Source organism: Gekko japonicus, unplaced genomic scaffold (assembly GCF_001447785.1).
Source record: "Gekko japonicus isolate JY-2015 unplaced genomic scaffold, Gekko_japonicus_V1.1 scaffold1201, whole genome shotgun sequence".
NCBI classification, from domain to species: domain Eukaryota; kingdom Metazoa; phylum Chordata; class Lepidosauria; order Squamata; family Gekkonidae; genus Gekko; species Gekko japonicus.
The window spans coordinates 573,726-581,390 of record NW_015172039.1 but is presented as its reverse complement, the minus strand read 5'-3'; positions in this window follow the sequence as shown (position 1 = coordinate 581,390).

The following is a 7,665-nucleotide window of genomic DNA, read 5'->3' as shown; positions in this document are numbered from 1 at the left end:
GGGGGCACAGACACCACAGAATAAAAAATAAGATAAAATTTAAAAAACTCACTTTTGAGGCATTCGCACTCTGCTTGCCTACGTGGGGAAGCAAGCCATGCTTGGGAAAGGGGCAGCAGTGGGGAGTCCTCCAGGCGGCCCAGAGAGTTGGGGGGGCTGGGGGGCAGATGGAAGTCAGGGGGCCTTGGCAGGAAGTCAGGGGGCCAGGCCCCAAAATGCCCCGCCATGGCTACGGGCCTGCACGCAGTCTGAGGCCCCGCCCACCACCAGCAGCAAGCCTGTGTGGACTAGGACTGGGGGACCCATGCCAAAATCCCTACTTCGCTATCGAAGAGTGGCCTCGGGTGATCACCCTGTCTTGCCCCAGTCTGCCTTGCAGGATTGTTGTGAGGACGACATACAAGCTGGGAGAATCGTGCCGGCTGCCCTGAGATCATTAGAGGAAAGGCAGCGCTAAAGCAAGAGCAGAAGCATGAAGATGAGTGAGTGGCTGGCAGAGGCAGGGCTTTGTCTGTGGTGGCCCCCTCCCCACCCATGGCACCTGCCCTGCCGACAGCCAGCCCCCCAGGTCTGCAGTTGCTCACCGAGGCTTGGGCTTCTGTTGAATATCAGGCCTCTCCATGTCTTTCTGTGGCACACCCTGCTTCGTTTCATTAACTTTCTCGTGACCCTTTAATTGTTTTTCCTTTCCTTCTTGAGTTAACTGATTATTGGGCTATTTCCGACCCGCATTTTTTTAAACCGAGGTTATGCTATAGAGGTGGAATATCAATTTTATTTTGTTTGCCAGCTATTTTTTTTTGGGGGGGGGTCATTTTGGGGGAAGAGGCAGGGTAGAATAAATAACACAGTCTTTGACATACTCCCTTCAAGACACACCTTCCCCCCAGAAGCCTGCAAACTCACCCTTTCCCCCTGGCGATTTCAATTTGCATCTTCACCCAAGCGCTGCAGATTTAAAATGCTCCCTGTGTGTTAGCCTTGGCATGAGTGGTTGCCCTGGTCTGGACAGCCCAGGTTAGTTGGATGATCTCATCAGATCTTGGAAGCTAAGCAGGGCTGGCTCCGGTGTCAGCATTTGGGTGGGAGACCACCAAGGAAGTCCGGGGTTGTTCTGCAGAGGAACGCAATGGGAAACCACCTCTATTCGTCTCTTGCCTCTGGATGTTCCCAGCCAGCCCCACTGTCTTATCAGAGCCTGGAAGCTGTCAGCAAGCTGCCATTCTGTTTTGTGTGACCTCTGTGTACATATCCTTACCCTGTTGCACCCGGCTTGTTTTCTATCATCCTGCTCCTGTGCTGGAATGCATAAGATAACTACTGGAGGATGTGTGGGGGAGAAGATGCTGTAATGCTTGCCTATTGCTTTTCTCATGAGAACTGCACCTGTGTTTTGTCTGATGTTCTGCCTGGTTCCCATGGACTGGGCGCGCAACCGTTTCATTAGCCCGCCAGCGGGAATGTTATTCATTGGATAGGTATCTGTTTGAATTTCCTTTATTATGCTTGACCTACCTGTGTATCCCCAGTTCTAACAAAGAACGTGTTTGAGTATGTCTTCAACGCTTTGAAATAAATTTTGCTTTTCTTGAAAACGTGGATTTATTCTCGATGCTTGGGGATCCAACATATTGTTAGAACTCCCTTTCTCCTATCGTTCCGAATCTGGCAAAATCATGAGCGGAGCTGAGGGAGACCTACCGAAAACGGAGGGGGATTCAGGATCGGTCCCACACACCTCCGCTCCTTTGGTGACGGCAGCCTCGCTGGAGGGTGCCGTGGGGGGAACGATTCCCCGCCGGCCTGCACATCTGTCTTGGCCGCCTCCGACCCCTTCACACTGGGGTCCGCGGAAGACTCAACAGCAGGATGACTGGACTATGTACAACACTCAGGGCACCCGAGAGGTGTACTCCCGTCGAGGGAGCGGATTACGTGAAAGTCTGTTTGACAAGGGATTGTTCCCAGAGCCGGGGGCTACCTCGGAGAAGGGGTGTTCTGAGCAAGACCTCGAAGAGTGGATGTTCGAGCCATCGGGGCCGCGAGGCCACGCAGAAGATGAGGAGGGCACCGGAGCCTTCCAAACGGAAGAGGACTATGACCCACCCCCGGACTCTCACCGTCGAGAACCGATCCCTGAGGAAACCACCGGGGAACGACTGGAGGAACTGGAATACTCGGTGAGGGACTTGTTGAGGGCATTCCAGGATGTAATGGAAGCTCTGCCGGGAATGATGGACGTTAGAATGGCTAATTTCCTTGACGCACACGCCGCGCAGCAACAAGTTGTCCCTGCACCGGGAGTTCCCGCACCGCAGGTGCCTGCTCAGCCGCCGACGGGACCTCCGCTGCAAGTACCGGGAATTCCCGCGCCGCAGGTGCCTGTCCAGCCGCCGGCGGGACCGCCTCAGCAAGGGCCTGTGCAACAGCCGATGCCGGGGGGGTCCGCCGGGACCGGGTCTGCCGCCACCGATGAGGCCAATGCCAGCGGGGCCACCGGTTGGTCCGGGTCTCCCTCTCAGGGGAGTTCCGGGTCAGCTGGGACCGTTGGTAAGGCCTCCACGGCCCAGACCCAAAGATCTACTGGAGGCTACCTTTGACGGCAACCCAGAGGAACTCGCCTTCTTCACGGTGAGGGTGCATAAATTCGTAGAAGAGAGCCGACACCTGTTCCGAAATGAAGCTGGCCTTATTGATGTCATCTCGGCGAGACTGAAAGGAGACGCCGCCACATGGTATGTTGGACTGCACAATGACCGCGGTCCGGAACTTTTGAATTTGCGAGCATTCATGTGGGCGCTGCGGGCGAGGTTTGAAGATGTCAACGCGAGCCAAAGAGCTAAAGCGTTTCTCCGCACCTACCGCCAGAACAAGAAGTCGGTTCGCGAGTACACACTGGAATTCCACAAGCAAGCAGCAAAGCTCCGAGACTACCCTGATCATATATTGGCTGAGATGTATCGATTGGGACTCAACGCAGACATCCGAGAAACGGTTCTGAAGACTGTCAATCCTGTCTCCCTGATGGCCTGGACCCAGGAAGCTGAAAATGCAGAAGATCGGCTCACCACCATCAAACTCGACCTGGCTGCTACGACCAACAGACCCGCCGCTGCCAGTGCCTCCAGACCCAAGACTCAACGCCTGTCGGAATCGGCACGAGAACTACGTATGAAGATGGGGCTCTGTCTCAAGTGCGGGGAGAAGGGGCATTTCGCTGTGGATTGTGGCAGCCGTCAGGTAAAAGACAAGCCGCCTACTCCAAGCCCGAAAACACCGCTGACGGGGAAGAAGGGGATGGCTAAACCGCGTTTCTCCAAAGCTCTGCAGGCGGCCCAAGGCCCGGAGGGAATCGAACCGTCTGCTGCCGAGTCAGAAGAGGAGGTGGTGGCTGAAACGGCGGAAAACGACAACGGCCTGTTGTGAGAGGCGCAAAACGACACGGCCATTCTAGCTCTGCGCCCAAGGTGGTGAGAGAAACCCCTTCCCTGTTTTTCGTGACTGTCTCGTTAATGAATCCGCTCCTGGGGACCCACGTTAGGGTGAGAGCGTTGATTGATTCTGGGTGTGGGAGGGATCTCATCAGCCCTAGAGTGTTATTGGCACTGGAAGCGGGGATAGTCCCCTTGAAGTCTCCCATCATTTTTACCCAAATGGATGGGGCACCCATGGAACCTTGTACACACGAGACTATGGCTTTGCGGTTGGGGGCTGGCGATCATTGGGAATCCAGATCCTTCATTGTTACCCCTAAATCACAGTTCGACTTAGTACTGGGGAGTCCCTGGTTGTTTACCCATGACCCTTACATCTTGTGGGAAGAAGGGGTTGTCAAATTTGTGTCGGCTAAATGTGTAGATCACTGCTGGTTGGACTCGTGGGGGGACCAGCCGACCGCACAGTTCCCCTGCGGCGCTTTGCAGCCGGAAGAGTTAGCTTCTTTGCCTCGAGAGTATAGAGACTTGGCGAAAGTGTTTGGCGAAGATGAAGCTAACGAATTGCCCCCCCATCGCTCTACTGACTGTGCTATTGAACTTTTGCCTGACTGTAAATTACCTAAAGGTAAAATCTATGCAATGGGGCCGGCTGAGAAAGTTGAACTGCGGAACTTTATTGATAAAAACCTAGCCCGCGGTTTCATTCGCCCGGCTTCCTCCCCTTTCGCCGCGCCTGTACTTTTCCGAAAGAAGAAAGACGGGGGGCTTAGATTGTGCACTGATTATAGGGGTCTGAACGCTGTTTCTTTGTCCAATGCCTACCCCCTCCCGCTAATCAAGGACTTGGTAGCTGAGGCCACCAAGGGCAAAATCTTCTCGAAACTTGACCTCCGAGATGCATATTTCCGTGTGCGCATTCGGGAGGGGGATGAAAGTAAGACTGCATTTAATACCCCTTTGGGGCAGTTTGAGTACCTCGTTATGCCCTTCGGGCTTCAAGGGGCTCCGGGGGTCTTCATGAACCTAATCAATGAGGTCCTACATGAGTTCTTGTTCAAAGGAGTGGTCCTTTACCTTGATGACGTGTTGCTGTACTCTCAGGACCTCCCGTCGCATATTAAATTGGTGCGCCAGGTCCTTAAGCGACTTTATGAACACCACCTGTTTGCAAAGCTGTCAAAATGTGAATTCCACAAGACATGCATTGACTTTTTGGGTTATCGCATCTCTGGGGGGAAGGTGGAAATGGACCCTGCTAAAATACAGGCTGTACTTGACTGGGAACCCCCCAGGACCCGCAAACAATTGCAAATGTTCCTCGGATTCGCCAATTTTTATAGAAATTTCATCCAGAATTTCGCTCAAATTGCCCTTCCTCTGACTGATTTGCTAAAGACCAAGGGGAAGGGGTTTGATGCTACGAAACCAGGCGCCCCGCTTAAATGGTCCCCTGCTTGCGCAGAGGCTTTTGAGAAACTTAAACTGATGTTCACCTCTGAGCCAGTGCTGGCGCGCCCTGATGAAACTAAAAAATTCATTGTCCAAACTGATGCCTCGGATGTGGCAATGGGGGCCGCTATTTTGCAAGAAGGGGAAGATGGTCGTTTACACCCCCTCGCATTTGTGTCTAAAAAGTTTTCTGACGCTGAACGAAACTGGGGGATTTGGGAGAAGGAGGCGTCAGCGATCCGGCTGGCTCTCTCCACTTGGAGGCAGTGGTTGGAGGGGGCGCAACTGCCATTTGAAGTCTGGACTGACCATAAAAATCTGGAAATGCTGAAATCCCCCCGTTCTCTCAACGCTAAACAACTTCGTTGGGCGGACTTCTTTGCTAAGTTTCGATTCACTCTTCGTCATTTCCCTGGGACGGCTAATTCCCTGGCTGACGCGCTCTCACGCCTCCCACAACATGACAGTCAGCGTGAAATCATCATGGACTCTGTTTTTTCCCCCTCCCACCTGGGGGGGGCTGTGGTCACCCGTGCGCAAGCGCGATCGATTCCGCGCTCTGATGAAACTTCGCCTTCCCTTTTCCCTGGGGGGGGGGCCTGGGTCCAGAAATATATGTCTGCTTTTACTGCTGATGATGATGCCTCCCTGAAAACGTTGCCAGATTGTGTCCGTAGCCCTGAAGGTCTGATTTATTCTGGAGACAAACTGTATGTGCCTATTTCGATGAGGAGGGAGGTGATGGAGTCTGCTCACGGTTCGAAACTGGCAGGGCATTGGAGTTTTGTTAAATCTCTGCAACTCATCCGCAGACAGTTCTGGTGGCCACAAATGCGCAAAGACCTCTTGACTTTTGTTCGATCCTGCAAACCCTGTGCCTTAACTAAACCCAGGAGGGGCAAGCCTCCTGGTCTTCTGCAGCCACTCCCTACCCCATCGAGACCGTGGGAAGTGGTGTCCATGGACTTTATTACTGACCTCCCTGCGAGCAAAGGGAACACTGTTATTTGGGTGGTTGTTGATTTATTTTCTAAGCAAGCTCATTTTGTGCCTTTTCCTTCCTTGCCTACAGCTCAGAGGTTGGCGAAATCGTTTATGTCTCACGTGGTGAAAATTCATCAATTACCTGCTAAATTAATTTCTGACAGGGGGACCCAATTTGTTTCTAAGTTTTGGAGGGAACTTCTTTCCATTTTAGGGGTGGAACAAGGGCTCAGCAGCGCGTATCATCCTGAGACTGACGGACAAACAGAACGAGTTAATCAGACCCTGGAGCAATATCTTCGTTGTTTTACTAATTATCAACAGAATGATTGGTGTGAATTGTTGCCTCTTGCTGAATATTGTTATAACAATACTGTCCATAGCTCCACGGGCATGTCTCCTTATAAAGCTGTCTCTGGTTACGACAGCCCCCCCTCCCTTTCCTGGAGGGGATGGGCCAACGTCCTGTGGGGGATGCTGATACATGGTGTATGTCCTTGCAAAATGCATGGCCTCTGCTATGCCAAACGCTTGACGCAGCCAAGGCTGCTTACAAGACCCAGGCAGACAAGGGTAGGGTGGTGGGGTTTGATCTGAAACCTGGGGATCTTGTGTATGTCTCGACCAAGAACATTAAGATGCTGCGGCCTAGCAGGAAATTGGGGTGGAAGTTCATAGGTCCATTCAAAGTGCGTAAAGTCATAAATGATGTGGCGGTTGATGTTGTTTTGCCTAAGAATTTACGTGCTCTGCATTCTGTTTTTCACATGAGCCTGTTGAAGAAGGATCCTGGCCCGTCTCCCTGGAGACCAGCAGTTACTCCTCCTCCACCTGTCATTTTGGAAGGGGATGAACATTTTGAGATCGCTGATATCCTTGATTGTAAATTAAAACGTGGTAAACTCTGGTACCTTATTGAATGGGTTGATTTCGGTCCCCAGCACCGCGAATGGGTGGAAGAAGGGGATATTCGGGCCCCTTACCTGATCCGTAGTTTCCACAGGAGGTTCCCGGACAAACCGGGAGGTCCCCCGCCCAGCCCGGGAGATCTCCCGCCCGACCCGGGAGGTGTGTTTTCAGATGTATTTTAAGGGGGGCAGTATGTCAGCAAGCTGCCATTCTGTTTTGTGTGACCTCTGTGTACATATCCTTACCCTGTTGCACCCGGCTTGTTTTCTATCATCCTGCTCCTGTGCTGGAATGCATAAGATAACTACTGGAGGATGTGTGGGGGAGAAGATGCTGTAATGCTTGCCTATTGCTTTTCTCATGAGAACTGCACCTGTGTTTTGTCTGATGTTCTGCCTGGTTCCCATGGACTGGGCGCGCAACCGTTTCATTAGCCCGCCAGCGGGAATGTTATTCATTGGATAGGTATCTGTTTGAATTTCCTTTATTATGCTTGACCTACCTGTGTATCCCCAGTTCTAACAAAGAACGTGTTTGAGTATGTCTTCAACGCTTTGAAATAAATTTTGCTTTTCTTGAAAACGTGGATTTATTCTCGATGCTTGGGGATCCAACAGAAGCTAAGCAAGGTTGGCTCTGGTGTCAGCGTTTGGATGGGGGACCCCCAAGGCCGTCCAAGGTTGCTACGCAGAGGCAGGTGATGGCAAACGACCTCTGTTCATCTCTTGCCTGGAAAACCCCACAGGGGCGCCCATAATTTGGCTGTGACGTGACGGCACTTCCCACTACTACCACGCGTGTCGTGCACATTTCAACAACGAGACGCAGGAGCTCCCCTGGACAGACCAGAGACGGAAGGTGGAAGCCACTTGGCGGGCAGAATCCA